This window comes from Chrysochloris asiatica, unplaced genomic scaffold (assembly GCF_000296735.1).
Source record: "Chrysochloris asiatica unplaced genomic scaffold, ChrAsi1.0 scaffold00139, whole genome shotgun sequence".
NCBI lineage: Eukaryota > Metazoa > Chordata > Mammalia > Afrosoricida > Chrysochloridae > Chrysochloris > Chrysochloris asiatica.
In genome coordinates this window covers 5242856-5264529 of record NW_006408657.1, presented here as the reverse complement: position 1 = coordinate 5264529, position 21674 = coordinate 5242856, and positions in this window count along the sequence as shown.

Sequence of the window (21674 nt, the reverse complement as noted above, 5' to 3'; positions counted from 1 at the left end):
TTCTGACACTCTATCCAACAATGCTCTGCTGTTCTTCATAAGGTTTTCTGTGGCTAAACATTCAGAAGTGGTCTGTCTCTCCTTCTTCCTAGTCTGCCTTAGTCGGGAAGCTCTTCTGAAACCTATACACCATGGGTTGTTGTTGTTGTTGTTGTTAAGTGCCATCGAGTCGGGTCCGACCCATAGCGACCCTGTACAGGGTTTCCGAGGGTGTAAATCCTTACGGGAGTAGAAAGCCTCATCTTTCTCCCGCGGAGCAGCTGGTAGTTACCCTGCTGGAATTTAAATACAAGTGTCTGACTTCTGGCACAATGGTGGACTGGGAAGACACAATGCACAGACCCTGCCAGCCACTCCACGAGTGAAAGATGAGGCTTTCAGCTCTAGCAAAGATTTTAAAGTCTCGATGCCTGGTGAACTATGACCCAGGGTGAGCTATGCCCCAGGTCAGCTTCAGCTCTTGGATGAGCTAAAACAGCCCTAGTGAACTATGGCCCTGGGTAATCTGTGGCCTTTGGTAAGCTAAGTCCCTGGGTGAGCATATTCAAAACATCATGCCTCAAGGGAGAGACTGGATCCTGGTGAAGAACTTGGGATAGGAGGTGGGAAGGGTGTGCGCCACTGTTATTTTGAAACTGTGAATTATATAATTGTTCAAACAAACAACAAAAAAAGAATCTGATGGTTACTGGAGGGGGAGGTAAAGGGGATGGGCAGGGAAAATGATTCATGGACTAGAGGGTAAGACATATGCTAACATGGGTGACAGGGTAGACATATACAACAAGAGGGAAGTTAGCAGAGGAAAGATGAAGGTAGCAGGAGACACAGGGAGGAATGTAATATTTAAGTGACTAGAAGTAAATACTGTTAACTGTTGGTACATGGAGGGGATTGTAAACATGTAATGAAGCAAAGTATAGGACTTGCTCAATGTAAAACTGACAATCTGCTCTGTAAACTTTAAGTCAATTCACAATAAAAAGTTAAAAATAAATAAATATGGGTGTCAGAGCCTCCAGTATCACAGCAACATGCAAACCTCCACAGCACAACAGACAAATGAGTGGTGGCCAGGGATTATATTCAGTGGTTCATTGGACAGTTGTATCATGTTGCAAGTTTGGCATATACATATGAAAAAGGAGACTTGGTTATTCTGTATAAATTGTTTAATAATACTTGTCTTATTCCAGCTAATTATTGATTTATATCTTACTCTGATACCCAGGGTTTTTTTTTGTTTGTTTGTTTGTTTCATACTTCTCAAATAAACAGGTATCTAAATTCCTACATTGAATGAAATTTATTTCAAATTAGTTTAATTTGATGATAATCTGAATTCAAATATGCTAAACCACCATTTTTAAATCAATAAGTTAAAAGATGAAGAACTTAATTGTTTCATTGGATGAAACCAACATTACAAATATAAAAGTATTCTCTGTCTTGGAATTCTAAAGCTAGTAAAGGAACTTAAGCACTTTTGAAGATTTAAAATTTTTTTGAGTGATGTTCTGGTTATTAAGATATTCTAAGTAATCAAAATGTGGTACTCCCTCATAAACACACATACATTCAAATCTCATATATACATGCTTTAAGATTCAGCTTTTTAATAAAAGATTTGTCTAAATCAATCATTTTAAAAGATAGCTAGTACGGATTGAGTATTTCTCTTTCAGACACTTTTCTCTGGGAACAATCTTCAAAAAGTTCGTGGAAATGCATATCATGAAAAAACTATGTCTGGGTTTCAAGTTTTTTTTTTTTTTTGCATCAAACTAAAATTGTACCTACTTGTTGTAACATGTCTGAGGATCTAGTTTGAGGCACTAAGACATTAGTTTGACAAGAGCCCCTATCAGAGCAACATAAATTCAGCTTAAATTGAAAAGAAGACCAAACATCAAATTCATGGTAAAGGTTGAGTGGGAGAATGGTGAAATCATTGATACTTTACAACAAGCTTATGGGGACAATGCCTCAAAGAAATCAGCAGTTTGTAAATGAATAACTCATTTTAAGAAGGGAGGAGAAGATGCTGCAACATGAAGCCTGAGCTGTAGATAATCCGTATCAATTTGTGAGGAAACAATTAATATTGTTCCTACCCTAATTGAAAAGGACCAATGATTAACAACAGAAAGAATAGCCAATACCATAGACATCTCAATTGGGTTAACTTACACAATTCTGAAGGAAAACTTAAAGTTGAGCAGTTTCTGCTCAATGGGTGTCCACACGTTTGCACCCAGCTTTCAATGTAAAATTTAAACAAGTGGGATCAAGATCTTGAAGCATTTCTTGGAAGAATTGTAACAGGACATGAAACATGGTCTTAGCATTATGATCCTGAAGACAAAGCACAATCAAAGCAATGGCAACCAAGAGGTTGAAGTGGTCTAGTCAGAGCAAAAGCAGACTTCAATAGTTAAGGTTATGCCAACAGTTTGGGGGAATGCTTCAGGCATTTTGCTGGTTGACTTTTTGGAAAACTGAATATTATGAGAATGTTAGCCAATGCTTTAACAGAGAAACATCCTGAGAAAACTTCACCAAAGAGTCCCTCTTCACGACTATAACACTCCCCATTCATTCCTCTCATCAAACAAGGGCAATTTTGTGCAAGTTGCGATGGGAAATAATTAAACATTCATTTTACCATTCTGATTTAGCATGTTCTGAATTTTTGTTTTGTTATCTTAAAAATCCTCAAAGGGCACCCATTTTTCTTCAGTTAATAACATTAAAAAGACTGCATTGATATGGATAATTTCCTAGAACCCTCAAGTCTTTAAAAATCCATGCTATTGAGTTGATTAAGACTCATAGGAACCTTGTACAGGGTTTCCGAAACAGTTTCATCTTTGCTCTGTGGAGTGACTGGTGGATTTAAACCACTGACCTTGTGGTTAGTAGCCCAACTCCTAACACACAGTGCCACCTCAGTTCTTTAGGGATGGACTAAATGGCTGTCATCATAACTTATAAACAGTATCATGATCTTAAAGAAGCCTATGTTGAGAAATGAAGTACATATTTTTCACATTATCTTTTAATTTCATTTTCACACAAATTTTTTGAATTCCCGAAACCATGTTTTCTGTTGGTTCTTCATTGGCTATAGACACAAATTGGCTACTTTAGATTGGTAGGCCAGGAATCCATATATTTTTTTTAAATTGCCCCAACCAACATGATTCATCATTGGCTTTAATGAACCTATTTGGAATTGATAAAATGATATGATTTGTAGTGAATTCTGATTGTAAGAGAGATGAGAACTTAGATCAGAGAACTCTCAATATTTAGAGGATCAATAAAAACACTTTCATGTACATGAAATTAAATCTTTTTGTTGTTAAGACAAAGCAGCAAATCTTGTGTTATTTTTCAATAAAATTTAAATTAAACAATTGCATGGTATGGCACATTTGCTAGTAAGTTCTGTATTAAATATGCATGATAAATTATTTGGAATTTCTATTTTCTTACTGTTATGAAATATTCAAAATTTCTTTAGTATTCTAGATTTGTTATTTATGTTGCTGCTTTGAGAAGTCATTCCCAATTTAACAAAACATATTATAACCAAAAAACAGTAATTCTACTTCCTAACATATTCCTCAACTATATACAACTTATCTTTCCAGCAGAAATCTTAAGGTTTTTCACTAATTTAAATTCAGTAAAAATATGTATTCTGAATTTCTGCTTTTCTCAACTTCAGAAATATATGGTATTAATTGAATTCAATAAATGTTGTTGTTGTTGTTCAGTGCCATCAAGTTCATTCCAATGTATGGCTGAGTGTGTGTCTGGAGTTGGTTCCGACTCATAGCGACCCTGTACAGCGTTTCCAAGGCTGTAAATCTTTATGGGAGCAGAAAGCCTCATCTTTTGGAACAGCTGGTAGTTTCAAACTGCTGACCTTAAGGTTCACAGCCCAATTTGTAACCACTACGCTACCAGAACTCCTTATTCCAATATATAGCGATCCTATATATTGGATTTCCAAGGAGTGGCTGGTGGTTTTGAGCTGCCAGCCTTGTAATTAGCAGTCCAATGCTTATTCAACTGAGCCACACCAGGGCTTGTTAATAAATGTTAGCAAGTTTTATCTCTTAGTTTTGAGGTAACACTGAGTAGTTTTGAGCTATTCAGAAATTTCTTACTTTTCGTGTTAAAAAATCAATTTTACTTGACCTTGGCGTGTGATGTGTGTGTGGGGAGACCGGAAGGAGAAAAAAAAAATGTATGTGCATACCTGAGTCTTCTGGAATCAGATCAATGCTATATGAAAAAACAAAGAAAGGAAGGAAGGAAGAAAGAAAAAAAGAAAAAAACCTAAAGTAAATCCCTTTTCTGTAGCATTGTAGGAGAAATACTAGACCGCAAGGCCAGTTTGAACCACAAGGTCGGCGGTTCAAATTCACCAGCGGCTCCTCGGAAACCCTGTACAGAGTTGCTATGAGTCAGAACCGACCGGACGACACTTAATAAAAACAACAAATTTCAACTGAAAGTTGGGTCTAAGATGACTTAACACCTAAACCTTGTCAGAAACATTCAGAAAATTCAAAACTCTTAAGATTTAAAAAAGAAACCATTTTACAATATAGTTTGAAGTGTCTGAAAGTTTATAAGTGCAGACCAGGCAGTGATTTCTAAAAGAAAGAAAATGATTAGGACCAAAGGGCTGTCAAAAAATTATATGCAGAAAGGAAAGTCATCTGGTTGTGTGTGCGTCACTCAGGGCCCTTCCCTAGAGGCGATCCCTCCTGTTGCTGCTAAGTGCCTGTGAGTGGGTTCTGACTCATGCTATTGTTGTTGTTAAGTACTGGAGTCGGTTCTGACTAATAGCGACCCTGTGCAAAGTTTCCGAGGCTGTAAATCTTTACCGGAGCAGAAAGCCTCATCTTTCTCCCGAGGAACAGCTGGTAGTTTCGAACTGCTGAACTTAAGGTTCGCAGCCCGATTCATAATCACTGTGCTACCAGAGCTCCTTAGGGATCCTATATAAGGATTCCAAGGAGCGACTGGTGGATTTGAACTGCTAACCTTGTGATGTGCAGTCCAGTTCTTATCTTACAGCAAAAAAATATTATATCATTGCCAGCTTAGGTTCTACTAGAGATAATTACTAGAGGAGAAAAATACTTCCCTCCCCCCCCCCCCAAAAAAAAACCTTCATACTCTTGCAAGTGATTCATGCAATATTTGTACTTTTGTGATTGACTTATTTCTTTCAGCGTAAAAATTTTGAGATTTATTCATCCTGCATCATGGATCAGAGCTTCATTTCTGTTTATTGCTGAGTACTATTCCATTGTATGTATCTAGGACTCTTGGTGTGGCGCTGTAGGCTCTGCACTGGACTGTGAACCACAAAGTCAGCAGTTCAAACCCACAAGCTGCTCCTAGGAAACCCTATATAGGATTGCTATGAGTCAGAACTTACTCAATGGCACTAAAGAACAACAACAATGTCAACAACATTAAGTGTTTTTCCTAAGTTTGTTGACCACTTGAATATCATCTTTGGTGAAATGTCTCTTTAAGCCCGTTGCCCTTTTTGGCTGGGTTGTTTGTCTTTTCATTGTTAAGTTGTAGACATTTTATTCATATTTTGTATTAGACTTTTGTCAAATATATGGTTCTTGAAGATAGTTTCCCAGTCTGTAGGTTGTTGCTATACTTATTATTATTTTTTTAACAAATCATTTAAAAATTATTTAGTTTTCATGAGGTATATTTATCTGTTTTGTCTGGTGCTGCTTGTGTTTTTGTTATTTGTTGTTGTTGTTAAGTTCCATCTAGTCAGTTTCAACTCATAGTGACCCTGTATAGGGTTTCTTAACCACCTCCAAGCTTGTGGTTCAAACTGACCCTACGGCTCAGTGCTTACTCTACAGTGCCTTACCAGGACTCCTCTTTTGCTATAATATCTGATAATTCACCCTTAGAGACTAAGAACCACAGTTACAGCCCTATGTTTTATTCTGAGAATTTTATGGTTTGAATCTTGGTGTGGCGCTGTAGGATAAGCACTGGACTGCTAACTCTAAGGTCAGAAGTTCAAACCCACCAGCCACTCCTCAGAAACAAGACAGCTATGAGTCTGAACCAACTCAATAGCACTTAACAAAAGCAATTTTTATATTAAAGAGCTTGATCCATTTTGAATTAGTAAGCAATTTAGGAAATAAAGCTATGCGGTGTGTTGCATTAGGCAAGTGTGCTACAAAAGACCTCTTTAAAGTGTTAAAGAGCAAAGATTACAGTTTGGGGACTAAGGCACATGTGACCCAAGCCATCGTATTTTCAATCACTTCATATGGATGTGAAAGTTGGACAATAAAAAAGGAAGACTATAGAATAATCAGTGCACTTGAATTGTGGTGTTGATGAAGAATATTAAAAGTGTCATGGACTGCCAGAATAACAAACAAATCTGTCTTGCAAGAAATACAACCAGAATGAACCCTAGAAGCGAGGATGGGGAGACATATTATTAAGTGTGATCAGTCTTTGGAGGACATAATGCTTGGTAAAGTAGAAGGTCAGTGAAAAAGAGGAAGGGCCCCAATGAGATGGATTGACACAGAGGCAGCAACAATGGACCAAATTGTAACAGTGATTATGAGGAGGGCACATGATAGGACAGTGTTTCATTCTGTTTTATACGTGGTCACAATGAGTTAGAACAGACTCATTGGCACTTAACAACATGATGTGAGACATGGAGCCTGATTCATTCTTCAGCTTGATTTTCTCAGCAACATTTATTAAAGAGACTCTGACTTCACCGTCGAATGGACTTAGTAACCTTCTTGAAAATAAATTGTCAATAAATGTATAATTTTATATTTATACTCTCAATTTTATTCCATTTGTCTATGTGCCTAGTGTTATACCAATACCAGATTGATTAGATTACTGTCATTGTAGAGTCTGTGTTGAAGTCAGGAAGTGAGAGTCTTCCTCTTTTGGTATCTTTCTGTAAAATTGCTTTGACTGTTTGGCTCCTCAATTTTCCATATAAAATTGAAGATTGGTTTTTCTGTTTTTGTAAAGAAAGTTATTGGGGTTTTGATTGGTATTATGTTAAATCTATTGGTTATTTTAGATAGTATTGACAGTTTAAAATATGAATTCTCTCAATCAATGATCACAAGGTGTTTTTCCATTTATTTAATTCTTTTTCATTTCTTTCAGAAGTGTTTTATATGAAATAACAAGAAGAGACAAATGCATAGAGAACATAGTTTATGAGTGGTTATCGGGGGTGGGAGGAATGAGGATAGGGAAGTTTCTGTTGAGTGACTGTTAGCTTATGGTGATGGGAATGTTGGTAATGATTACGGGTAGTGGCTATACTACATGGTTTATTAAATTGCAGAGCTGAGTAAAGAGAAAAAAGGAAACAAGTATAGGAGAGTATACTAAGGCTAAATAATAATACTGATAATAATCAAAGTTCTTCCTGGGCCCTACAAGACTTTTATTCTAGCCCCTGCCCACCATCTTTACTCCATTTAGTACAACTTTCCAATCACTCACTCTTTCCTAACCACACTGACCATCCTGTTCTGCAGACATCCCCCTAGTTCTTCTACCTCAGAATCTTTACAGATGTTCTTCCGTCTCCTATTTGCTGCAGTCTTCCCCATTGCTTCTTCTTTCTTATTAGTCAGGCCTGAAATCATATGTCCCCTCCTCAATCTAAAGTTGCTCCCAAGTCATCCTCTTATCAACTATAAGCCTTGGTTTAGCTCAAAGCACCCTAATTTCCAGAACTATCTTATTAGTGTGCTGGATTTTTTTCTATCTCACTAGATCATAAAAGTAAAAATTTATTTTTTACTCTAAGAATCATGCCTAACATTTCAGTGAATAATTAATGTTTGGAATTATTTGTTGAGTCATTTCTGTTGAACATTTGTTATGGACTTAAAAAATTTGGGGATGGTTTATATGGAAAGAGAAATTTGTATCCATATTCATGTCATAAATAATGGTTATTTTGTTGTTGCTGGGTACTGTTGAGTCCATTCTGACTTGAAGCAAGTTCATGTACAAGACAGTGAAACACTGAACCATCTTCACAACCTTTCCCAGGTTTGAGCATATGGTTTCAGTCACTGTGTCAATCCATGTCACTGAAGGTCTTCTTTTTTGCTAACCATCTTCAGGAACCAGTTCTATCTGATAACATGCCCAAAGTGTGTGAGATGAAATTTTGCCATATGGCACTTCCTCAGAAGGTTGGAAATAGTAATACCTTATGATCCAGCAATTCCTCTACTTGGTATTTACCCACAAGAAATACGAGCCATAACACGAGTAGATATATGCACACCAATGTTCATAGCAGCACTATTTACAATAGCAAAAAGATGGAGACAGCCAAAGTGCCCATCAACTGAAGAATGGATAAACAAACTGTGGTACATACACACAATGGAATACTATGCTACCTTGAAGAACAACAAGGAAGCTGCAAGCCACCACATAACATGGATGAACCTTGAGGACATTACGCTGAGTGAAATTAGCCAGGCACAAAAGGAGAAATACTGCATAAGGCCATTATTGTAAAAGAGTAAGAAAAAGAAACCACCCAAAAGTAGAAAAAACAAAAAAAACTATATATATAATTGCTGATCACCGAGATGTAGGTGATGAGAGGAGGGGAGGGAGGGAGAGGAAGATAGAGCACAGGGTAGGGAATAGACACAGGAAAATGGGTGCTGGGGGGGGGGAGGGCTGGTAATACATAAGAAGGAGGAGAGGAAAAGAAGAACAAGGCAGATGGGAGAACAGTTAGGCAGAATCGCATGGGCTAAGTGGGACAGAGGTAAATGATGATGTATGCCCGTCTTCAGCCTATAACTGATTGGAATACCTTAAAGGGGGCTAGAAATTGACCAGACCCAAAAAGGGGGTAGTGGCTATAAAGGCAAGAAGTGACTGGCTTACAAGCTTTCAAGAGGGAGCCTAGTTCCAGACAGGGCAGGTGTAGGCAGAACCTCCACTGAATTATTTCCAATCTGTTGGGACTGGGCTGGTGAAAGGAAATGGGGATAATACTCTTGTGGTACAATAGTGAATAACTGCCATCAACACTGACTATGAGGGTCGGAAATGTAGAGGTAGATTTTTTTTTTTTTTTTTTTTTTTTTTTTTTTTTTTGGCATAAGGAGGGGAGTGATTGACTTTGCAGCTCAGGAGCAGAGGGACCATCAAGTGAGAAGAGCAGAGAGTGTGACCCTACACAGAGAGGCAGTGAAGCCAGGCATGGAGACAGAGATGATGACGTGGATAGATGGAGTGACTGGGAACACGGGACACAGGGAGGGAGAGGAGCTGTTTGCTGACAGCCAGGGGGCGGGCCTGTGGGGGTGTATCATTTGGTTATTTGATGATGCATGGAGGGGATTGTAATCATTGCAATGAAATGAAATATAATAGGATGAATGTGAAGCTGAAGTGGGACAGAGGTAAATAAAGATGTATGCACAATCTTGGAACAACAGGGCTCTGGGATACAGGGATTGAGACATGGTTGGAATTGGGAAAAGGGGAGAAATAAAATGTTAAGATGCTTGGCTGTCTTTTGAATCTCGGTTTCCCTGACATACCATTATAAAATAGACACTTGAGGGGGAGAAAAAGGAATAGCCGGAAATATAACCATAGAAAGTTTGTAAGTCCATCTTCTGCCTATAACTGAATGGGATACCTAAAATGAGGTTACAATGTGTCCAGTGAAGTAAGCTTAATGTGGAGCATCTGCATTACATAAGACCATAGGTAGAATCTTGAACAGCATCCAGGATCTTCTGAGGTGGGAAATTTCCACTTGAAAGGACAAGCAAATCAACCTGGAGCGGCTAGAAGAACAGAATATACTTCTTGAAAGAAAGACTGACAGGAAAAATACAAAACAATATATGCAGACCAACTAATTACTACAAGAACAAGTAAGTGGCTCTCCCAGGAGACATCAAGACAAGTGGTCAGGTCCCCTCAGGGCAAACCTCCTTCTAAGACTAAGACTCAATGGGAATACATGCTCTGATTGGTGACCATGTACATCACCGATAAGGGGAAATGAGGGAAAAACAGCAATGAAGCTGCGAGCTAAGCCTTACAATGCTCAGTAGACTCCTGTGAACCCGGATGGAGACCTGGTTGCCCAGCAGTGTGACAAGACCTGGGGACTTTTGGGCCCAGAGTCAGTGACATAGTAGTCACCGAGGACTAGAGTGAAGAGCAAAGCTGTGGTACATACACAGAATGGAATGTCATGTTACCTTGAAGAACAACAAGGAAGCTGCAAGCCACCGCATAACATGGATGAACCTTGAGGACATTATGTTGAGTGAAATTAGTCATTCACAAAAGGAGAAATACTGCATAGGACCATTATTGTAAAAGAGTAGGAAAAAGAACCCACACTAAAGGGGGGGAAATTATATATATATTTGCGGATCACCAGGATGTATGGGATGAAAGGAGGTGAGGGAAGGAGGGGAAGACAGAGCACAGGGTAAGGAATAGGCACAGGATAGCTTGGGTTCAGGGGGTGAGGTGGGGTCAATATACAAGAAGAGGGAGAGGATTGGAAGAACGAGGCTGATCGGAGAACGGTTAGGCAGGTTCACATGGGCTAAGTGGGACAGAGGTAAATGATGTGGTATTCACACACTTGCAACAAAAGTGCTCTGGGATACATCAATTCAGGCATTGTTGGAAGGGTTTCCCTTGCCTACCATTGCAAAATAGACACTTGAGGGGGGAGAAAGGAATAGTCAGAATCATCACTATAGGAAACTTGTAAGTCCATCTTCAGCCTATAACTGATTGTAATACCTTAAAGGGGGTTAGAAGTTGCCCAGTGAAAAAGGCTTCCTGTGGTGCCTTTACATTGCACAAGACTATAGGTGAGATCCAGAACCCCATCCACAACTGACTGAGGTAGGAAATTTCCACTGGAAAGGACAAGTAGACCAGCCAGGAATGGCTAGAAGAACAGAAGGTACTTTGTGAAAGAAAGACTGGCAGGAAAAATCTGAAACAATAATGGCAGTCTGATTGATTGCTACAAGAACAAGTAAGCTGTTCACCCGGGAGCCATCAAGGCAAGGGGTGGAAATATGATAGGATGAGTGTAAAGCTGATGCTCTCCCATGTAATACAAACCTCACAATACAAACATAAAAAGAAAAAAAAAATTAGCTTGCTCTATTTGGTCAAACATTTAATTAACTCACAAATGCACTGGACAGGAAAGTCGTTTGAACTGTGACTTTCAAGCTCACCACTGCTTTTAGGACACCCTATAATGGGTCGCTATGGGTCAGAAACAACGGCACTTAACAACAACAACAACTACAATGTAATGCTTGGAACTACGATTGCCAGTCCAAGTGATTTCACTGGCCTTACATGGCCTGGTGTGGCACTGTGGGTTAATGCGCCAGACTGACTGCCAAGCCATTTGAACTGCAACGTTAGCGGTTCAAGCTCACCAGCTGCTCCTCGGAAACCCTATACCGGGTCGCTATAGGTCGGAATCGACTCGATGGCACTTAACAACAACAACATAGCCCACAGGTTGGATGTTCCCAACCCCTACTATACAGGGTCGTTATGAGTCTAAATCAACAATATCACTTGTGTATGCAATCTGGTTTGCAATTAGGGGTTTCCTTTTGAAGTTAATGAAGCCGTATCAGTAGAGTGTGTGTCCAAATCCTAATCACCACTGCTTTTTTTTTCAAACAGCACTCACTTTAATTCTGGCAGATTTTTGACACTAGTGGCTATATCTGATGCTTCTGGACACAGTTTCTCCACCAGCTCCAAAGGACCAAAGAAAGACTTATTTTGACCAATAAAACTCTTCTTAACTAAAAAGAGGAAACAGTGTTATTCATAAGAACAGGTTGCAGAATTTCTTCAGGGGCCCAGAGTCTCTTCAAAATCCAAGTGAAAGCAGCAGAACTCAACTGCTTAACCCTGGTTTAGTCTTGGGGACTGTAGGAGATCAAGTAATAAATTAGCTCTCCCTTTTCTCTGGCAACGGGGTTTCTCTGCTGTACCAACTATGTGTTAAGTATTTATCGCCCATGAAATAAAATAGGTGTCTCATGAACACCTTGGAAATCCTTCCCCTTTCTTTCTCCTAAACAAACAAACAAACAAAGCCCCAGTTGCTGTGAGTTGATTTTGACACACAGTGACACCTAGTGTTGTAGCTGACCCACTCCATGAGGTTTTTAAGGCTGTGACCTTTCAGAAGCAGATGGTCAGGCCTTTCATCTGAGATGGCTCTGGATGGGTTGGAACCATCAACTTTTCGAGTGCTTAACTGTTTGTGGCACACAGAGACTCCTTTTCCCTCCAACTTGACACGAAACCCATGTTTGATTTCTTCAAATCATCACTAGCATCTGCTACAATAATCTAATACTGTCACCTTCCAACCCTTATTCTCCACACGGCAGAAAGTTCTTTTGAAATTATGTCAGGTCACATTTCTCCTTTGTTTAAAACCCTCCAATACACTCAGAAAAAAAAAGTCTACCTCCTCACTGTGGTCTGTAGAGACTGCCATGGTTCAGCTTCTCTTCACTTCTCTCATGTCTTTCACTCTCTCTCAGCTATCTTAGTTTCTTGGTGTCGTCCTCAAACCAAGGAGCCCTTTCAACCCGTGTTTGAGGCAGTGCTCCATCACTACCAAAAACTGCTGCAAGGGGGCATGGTCTGCGTCCAGCCTTCGGCCCAGGCTCAGAGCAGACTGGAGCCGAACCTTGATGCTGAGCTTCATCATGTGCATCAGGTTGGCACTCTCCTCCATCATCTGGCACTGCTGTCTCCTCTGCCGCGCCCAGCCGCCGCTCGCAGCGCGCTCCGGTAGTTAGCCGACAGGTTCCCCGTGGCTCTCTTTGCGCCAGGGTCATGAAGGGCGCCGACCAACTTTCCGTCGCCGCCCGCTGCTGCGCTGCGCTGCGCTCTTCAGCTCACCAGGGTTCGGCAGTTGGTTCCGGTCCACTATCTCAAAGTCTTCTCCGGACTCCGGCCCGGGCCTGGGACCAGGCTCTGGTCCCCGCTCCGCCGGGGAGCCCTCTTTGCACTGCTTTTTAAAAAGAGTAGATTAGGTACAAAGGAACCACAATGAGGGAAGTTAGATGTCAGATGAAGATTGCCAAGGAATGAAGAGATGCTGAAAGAGACAATGATCTTTTTCTGTGGCCTACACATAGAGAAATAATCTTTTCATAGACCCAGCGCCTTGAATTTGGACTACTAGTGTCCTGAACTGTGGGGAAGTAAACGCCTGTTCTTCAAAGCCACTCACTTGCATTTTTGTTATAGCAGCACTAGGAAACAGAGTCTGATTATACTGTCCTCATTCATTTTATTTTCTCAGACTGCTTCCTATAAAAGTAACATGTACTCAAGTTTTTGTTAAGCTTTTGATTTTGGAAGAACCCAAACTAACAAAATGTCTTTCCAATTTAAATAGAGAAGTTAATAAGGTCCATGATGGTTTTCCTGGTGTGGTGTTGTAGGATCAGCATTGGACTGCAAACCCACCAACACAAAGGCACTTAATAACAACAACAAAAAAATGATGTTTTCATACAGCTGCAAGATCTTATTTGTAGTAAAACTTCAATCAGAATAACCAACCTTTTTACTCCTATCCATGGCCTTTCTCCTTTGTTCTTTGGTGCAAGAAGATTGCATTGCCTTTGAATCAAATCTGTGAGATTTGATTCAAAATTTCAAAACCTCTATGATATATTAACCTTTAGAATACAATACTGAAAACACTGAATATATCTCTATCTCTTAAAGAGAAATCTGTGTTGTAAGTTTACCCAAAGATTAATAGTTTGCAAGCTTAAGAGATCTAGTTAAGTAATACTGAAAGAACTTGCATTGCTGAATAAGAAAACAGTAAAGACATAACAAGGAATGCACTGGGTGGCACTTAACAACAACAAATGGCATTTATAACCACACAACTGAGCTTAGATTTACATGAATCATCACATTTATTCATAGCTTGACACTAAGCCATTTTTTAACAGCCAACTATACTATCAGGGGAATAGACTTTAATAAAGGAGAAGTTAAATTTGTCTAAAAATTTTCAGTCTTCTTAATAAACAGATGGCCTGTTAAAAAAATCATATAATCATTCAGCGGTCATTTTGGAATACAGGCCTCTGTCTCCTAACAGTAATTGACTGGACCATCCCATTTCATGATTTAATTTATAATGCAACTTTCATTGCCTCCTTGAATTTTGACAAATACTGATTTGAGAATCCTTTTTGATGAAGCAAGCGAATCTCTGGCTACTGCTGTATATTCTATAATCTTCTAGTCATCTCTACTTGCTGGCCATTCTGTGTATATTTATGACAATGAGTTGCAGTTTGCATCAAAACTTCCTGTTGAGCATCACTAATATTCTACTCTTCACAGAAAGATCATTAATATCTAACTCATCAGATAATTGACCTCATTTTCTATGTTACCTTTGTCCATTTTGCCTGAATGAAGGAAAGACTTGTTTCTGAGATTTTGCTTGCCATATTATTTCTTCACCTTGATGTTTTGCTGCTCTACTTAAGATTGCCACTTTAAGACTGAAGTAATGCTGTACCAACATTGTTAGTGTCAAATTTCTTGAACTGAATATTATCCTATGCATACGCAAACATACATGTACCTAAGAACAGAGTCCCAAACTTATGAAACTAACACTGATAGAATTAAAGGAAAAAACACAGAAAGTTCTACAATAATAGTTGGAGACTTCAAAATACTACTTTAAGTAATGGATAGACTATCTAAAGATCCACAAGGAAATAGAGGGCCTGAACAACACTATATGCCAACTAGCACAAACAGACATATAGAACACTCCACCCAACGATGCGAGGGCGCTCCAAAAAGTTCATGGAAAAATGTCATTATCTTTTAATTCTATTCTTCCATGACCTCTTTGAAACCCCTTTGTACATTATTCTAAAGTATGCATGTTTTATTACCAAGGATAGGCCATATATGATAACCACAAACTAGTGTCAATAAATCTAAATAGATTAAAATCATACAAATATCTTTTCCCACCTTATAGTATGAAGCTGGAAATCAATAGCAGAAAGAAAACAGGAAATTTCACAAATATGTGGAAATTAAATAATATATTCTTAAACAACCAATGGGTCAAAAAAGAAATTATATGGGAAATTCTAAAATATTTAGAGATAAATGAAAACAAAAAAATAGAACATAACAAAACTCATGGAATAGAGCAAGGACAATGCTCAGAAGGAAATTTATAGCTGTAAACTCCTACATTAAAAAAAAGAGAAAGACCTCAAATCAATTATTTAAGTTTATACCTTCAGGAACTAGAAAATATTAGAAAAACATATGCCAAGTTAGTAGAATCAATTGAATTGAAAAAATTAGGAAGACTATAAATGAAATAGGCAATAGAAAAACAATAGAAAGAATCAATAACACCAAAAATTGTTTTTTAATAAGTAGTAACAAAATTGACAACCTTTTAGCTGGACTGACAAAGAAATAAGATAGACGATGCAAGTAGTTAAACTCAGAAGTGAAAATGAGACTTTATAACTGACATTATAAAAGTGAAAAATGTTTCAAGACGATACTATTAACAATTGTACACCCAAATTTAACTAACCTAGATAAAATGGAAAACTTCTCAAAGAACACACATTACCTAAATTGACTCAAGAAGAAGTAGATAATTTCAGCAGATCTTGATTGTAAAAAGATTGAATCACTAATAAAAACCTTACAGCTAAGAAACACTTCACATTAGTTGGCTTATCTGGTGAATTCAATTAATTAAAGAAGTATTAACAACCAATATTTCTCATATTCTTACAAAATTGAGAAGAGGTAGTGTGGTGCCTTAAATTTGCTTGATGTGGCTTTTCTATTCAAAGTCTTCTTTATTTCCACTAGATAATTGGGTAGTTGTTGCTTAGTGTCTTGCAGTTGATTTTGACTCATAGTGTTCCAGGAGCACATGGTGAGTTTGAACTGCAAACCTTATTTTTCAAACCAGCCTTGTGGTCCAGAGCTTTATCCCACAATGCCATTCCAGGATCCCAAGAAATTGGGTGGGACCATGCAAGTAAGGTATATAGGACTCTAAGGCTGGAATTGGTTAGTTTTGCCCCCCCCCCCCAGCTAGGTTTAAAAGGGGTCATCTGAGAAGCAGAGATGGGAAATTCCAGGGCCATCAAGAAGGAAGAGCATGAGTGATATGCGACAGCCCCACCTAGAAAAACAGTGACTGCAGAGGTGACTGCATAAGGCAGCGGTATGGAGAGACAGCATTTCCAGGCTCTAGGCCTTTGGACTGAGGAAAGCTGAGTTCTTACAGGCAGGAGACTGGCTTGACGAATGTGCCCTTTGGGCATTTACAGACTGGCTAAAAGAGTTTTGTAACACAGGGTCAAGTAAGGCAGAGACCAAGAGAACACAGGACTGAGAGGCTGAAAACAAGAGTGAGGTGTGCCTGCAGTATGGCAGACAAGAGGCATTCCTGACTGGAGAACTGCTGCGTCCTGAGTTGGTTTTGATCCTGATTTGTACCCTGTTCACTTCCCATAATTGTGAGTATTGTTATGAGTTCTGTGTGGCCATTGCATGGATTATAGAACCCAGATGTGAAGCACAGAATATTGTAGGAGGGAAGGTTGGTGATAGAATAGGGTAAAGAAGGTTGTAGTGTGGAAGCATGCTTGATCTCTGCTTCATAGTAATTGGCATTGGGTTGATTCTGAGTTTGCTTCTCTTTCCCCCTTGTGAAGCCAGGAGAAGCCAGACTTGGTATTGACATGGTAATAACAGGTGGGAACACTTCCTAAATCATTCTATGAGGCCAACATTACATTATACCTAAAGCCAGTTAAAAATATCATAAGAAAACAATTACAGACTAATGGAATTGAAAGACAATGGAATTTTCAACGAATCTTTGACGCTCTCTCATAATGCAAAAATGCTCAACAAAATACTAGTACATTGAATCCAGAAACATATAAAAGGAATAAGTAGACCAATTAGCATTTATCCAAGGTATCCAAGGGTGGTTCAATATAAGACAGTCAATCACATTAATTGTTGTTGTTGTGTGTCGCTGAGTTGGTTCTGACCCATAACGACCCTGTATAGGGTTTCTGAGCAAAGAAACAAAGAAAAGTGCACATGCACAAACACATATATGCATGCATGCACACACTTGGTCATCTCAACTGAAGAAGAAAATGCATTTCACAAAATCTAACACCCACCAATAACAAAAATACTTGGAATGGAAGGGAACTTCCTCAACCTGATAAAGGGTATTTATGAAAAATCCACAGCTGACATAATGTTCTATGTTAAAAGACTAAAAGATGTCCCCTTAAGATCAAGAATAAGACAAGAGTGTCTAATTTCACCACAGCTATGAAGTAAGAATTAATGGAAAAAATCCATTATCTTCTCATTCAATTTTTCTGAGAACTTTGTGAAGCCCACTCGTATTCAACATTGTGCTCAAAGTTTTAGTCAGAGCAGTCTGACGATAAAAAGAAGTAAAAGAAAAAAAAGAGGAAGTAAAAGTCATCCAAATTTGAACACCAAAAATGGTGCTCAAACACCTAGATATCTATATGAAGAAAGTGAAGTTGAACTCCTGCCTCACATGATATATAAAATATAACTCAAAATGTGTCAATATTCTAAATATAAGAACAAAGACTATCAAGGGAAGAATAGATAAACAAATGTTGGTTCATACACATGATGGAATATTATACTACCTTGAAGAATAACAAGGAATCTGCAAGCCATCACATAACATGAGTGAACCTTGAAGACATTAGGTTGCATAATACCATTCCTGTAAAAGCTTAAGAAAAGATACCCATACTAAAAGGGGAAAAGTATTTGTTGATTACCAGGGGGGTGGGAGGATGGGGTGAGGGGATGGTAGAGCACTGGGTAGGGAATAGACGCATCGTAGTTTGGGTATTGGGGAGGACAATACACAAGAAGGGGGTGAGGGATAGAAGAACAAGGTAGATAGGGGAACACTGAGGCAGGTTTGCATGGGCTAAATGTGACACAGGTAAATAGTGATGTATATTCAACCTTGGAACAACAGGGCTCTGTGATACAAGGATCAAGGCATAGTCTGAATGGGTAAAAGATGAGAAATAATGTTAAGATACTTGACTGTCTTATGAATATTGGTTTCCCTTGCCTACTATTGTAAAATTGACAATTGAATGAGATAGAAAAGAATATCGGGAAACATGATTACAGAAATATTATAAGACCATCTTCAACCTATAACTGATTAAAATACTTAAAAGGGGCTCTAGAACTTTCCCAGTGAAATGGGCCTACAGCGGAGCCTTTGTTGTGTATAGGACCTTAGCTGGAATCCTGAGCCCCATCCAGAACCTTCTGAGGTGGGACATTTCCACATGAAAGGACAAGCAAACCAGCCTGGAACAGCTAGAACAACAGAAGATACTTCTTGAAAGAAAGACCAGCATGAAAAATCAAAAACAAAAATGACAGTCTGATTAGCTACTATAAGAATAAGCAAGTTGTTCTCTGGAGAGCCATCAAGGTAAGCAATCAAGTCCCCTCCAAGACAAACTCAAAGGGAAAACATGAGCAGGCATGTAAGATTTCTGGTGACCACGTTTGTCAACTAGTGAGTGGAAGAAGGGAGAAAGGCAGCAATGAAGATATGGGCTGAGTTCAACCATGTTCTGTAGATTCCTGTCAACCTGGAGATGAGAGAAAGAAGAGGAAGGTCTAGTTGGTCTTAAGTGTGGTGAGACTTAGGGACTCCTGAGCTCATGGACAATGATATAGTCACGAAGGGCTAGAGCTGAGAGTGAAGTGTCCAGTTGATATTAAGTGAGGGGAGACACACAAGAATGCCCCAACTTGTAGATAATACCCATTAGACCTAGCTTCAATGGCTTGATGATAAGAACTCAACTAGAGGAAGTTAAAAAAAAACACAACTTTTTGGTAAAGAAAACAACTGCAAATTGCTCCAATTTGATGAACTTGACCTCTACTTATGGATATAGTAACTCAAATACCAATTGAGAGGGAAGGAGTTTTCACATCAAGGATCAATCCTATCACCTCTGTATACAGGGTAGATATGGATGGGCAACTTAGACATTGGCCACCTAAAAATGAAAGGGTGATAAAGGCACAAAGTGATGGGCTTACAAGTTTTCAAGAGGTACTTTAGTTTCAGAGTGTGCGAGGGAAGACAGAGTCCCCACTGAATAGTTTTCACCTTGTCTAGATGGGTCTGGTGAAAATAGATGGGGATAAGATTCCTATGATTCAATAGTAATTGTTATCATGACTAATTACGACTGTCACAACGGTAAAGATAGAAGTTTTGTAACAAAAAAGGGGGAGTAGTTAATCTTACAATCCAGAAACAGAGGACCTTAGGACCATCAAGTGAGAAGAGCACAAGTGGAATGCAGGACCCTATCCAGAGAAGCAGCGACACCAGAGATGGAGGCAGAGATGGGGACATGGAGAGAGGGAGCAGCTGAAGACTGTAGACTCATGGAAAGAGAGTGACTGAGTGCTGGTGGCCAGGATGCAGACTTGCAGAAAGTGCCCTTTGGTGATGATACATTTCTCCCTTGATGGTACAAGGGTCCTCCACTCCTAGAGTGCAAGATCAACCACTCCCCTCCTTTTGTTAACAAAACATCTACATGAACATTTACAACAATCACAGTCAGTCCTGATATCAATTATTCACAACTGAACTGCGAGAGTCTTATTCCCATCTCCTTTCACCAGCCCCATCCAGACAAGTTTGAAAGCATCCTGAGTGTTTTTATGTACATCCCTCCCCTCCCCCACCACCAAAAACAAAACAAAGCAAACCAAAAAACAGAGGGAATATAAGCAAATACTGTTGAATGGTGATGCATGGAGGAGATTGTAATTATTGCAAAGAAATGGTGAGTGTAAAACTGATATTCTTCCTTGTAAAGTATCACTAAGATCACAATAGAAGTTTAAAAAAAAAAAAAAAAAAGAACAAACACTATAAAACTCTTAGAACAAAACAGACGAGTAAACAATTGTAATGGTTATTTTCTATTTATTTATATATGAAGATATGTCAAAAAGCATTGTTACTAGGGTTCTAGTTCATACATGCATGGGTTTATTCCAAGAAAAATTTGTGTGAACATTTCTCTGCCATCAGTGGAGAGCTGCAGAAAAGTTCTCTCAGTAATACACTTGTCTTAGTTTCGGTAGGATACCTTCAAAAGAAAATAAACAAATAAATAAAAGTCTAATCAAAACAGTGGCTTCTGAAGGAATGTACTGGGTCGGTGAAGCGAACTTAAGTTCAAGGCAAAGGTCAACTCAGAAGGTTATGGCAACAGTTTTGGGAGATCAAAAAGGGGTAATCTTGATACGTTTACTTGAAGGACAATTATTAGGGCAATTATGAGGGCTTATTAGGAAGAAATTTTAAGAAAATTTAAAAGTGCATTGTTGAGAAAAAGTCCGGGAAAGATGGGTTGTAATGGAAAAACTTCTTTTTCCATGACAACAACGCAATCGCTTGTTCTTCAAGGGTAGCAACAGCTGTCCTATGAGAATTTCATTAATAAACCCTACCCCATCCACTCTACAGCCCTGATCTTGTTCCTTTTGACTTTCTTTTGTTCCCCAAATTCTAAGAACATTTAAAGTGAGCACAATTTGAGTTCCTGGAATTCATCAGGGAGGTTTAGAGAGATGGAAACACTGCCTTAAGAAGTGTATAGACCCAAAAATACGGTTCTGGTGGCAGCTGAGGCAGAGTCAGGTAGGACAAGCTCTGTAGGGGAGGGACTGAAAACCCAGAGAAGCTGCTTTCAGGGAACAGCACCAGAGCTCTGGATCTAGCATAAGGTGCAGGGTGTTAGTTTCCCATACAACACAGTGAAAAAATCACCGGTATAAAGGAAAATAATGTGATTTAGGAATTGCTTTAGACATGGGACTCCCTCTGTGGTCACCCTGCCTGGGCAGAGTTCAGAAGGCAGGGCTATAGCAACACAGGCACAGGGAACCAGCCCTAAAATGCAGTGACATTTGCAAAAGGAAGTGCAGGGGGATTCTACACATTTTTTTCCCCTCCTGTTCCCTGTTGTGCCTTCTTTGCTTAGCTTGGACACCTTCAAGCTGCTCACTCTCCCCAAAAAAGCCTAGGGTTGAGCCCCAAATTTTCTGACAGCACAGAGAGAAAGAACCCTATCAGACCCAGGGTAAATTCTTTGGTGGCTACTTATAACGTCAGCCTCTGGGTCCCAACCCTAAAATTAACTTGTGTGGGACACTGGCATATCCAACAAGAAAAAATCAGGCCTGTCAGGCCTGACAGACAAACCATAAGAACAGTCTGTAAAACCCCAACATAAAACGATGCAACTATCTTGATAATTATGCTGTGCACACACAAATACCTAACTGACTTTCAGAGACAAAAATAGTAGACAATGTTTCTCCCATTAACTTCTCAATATCTATCTATGCACCTCTATGGTGGT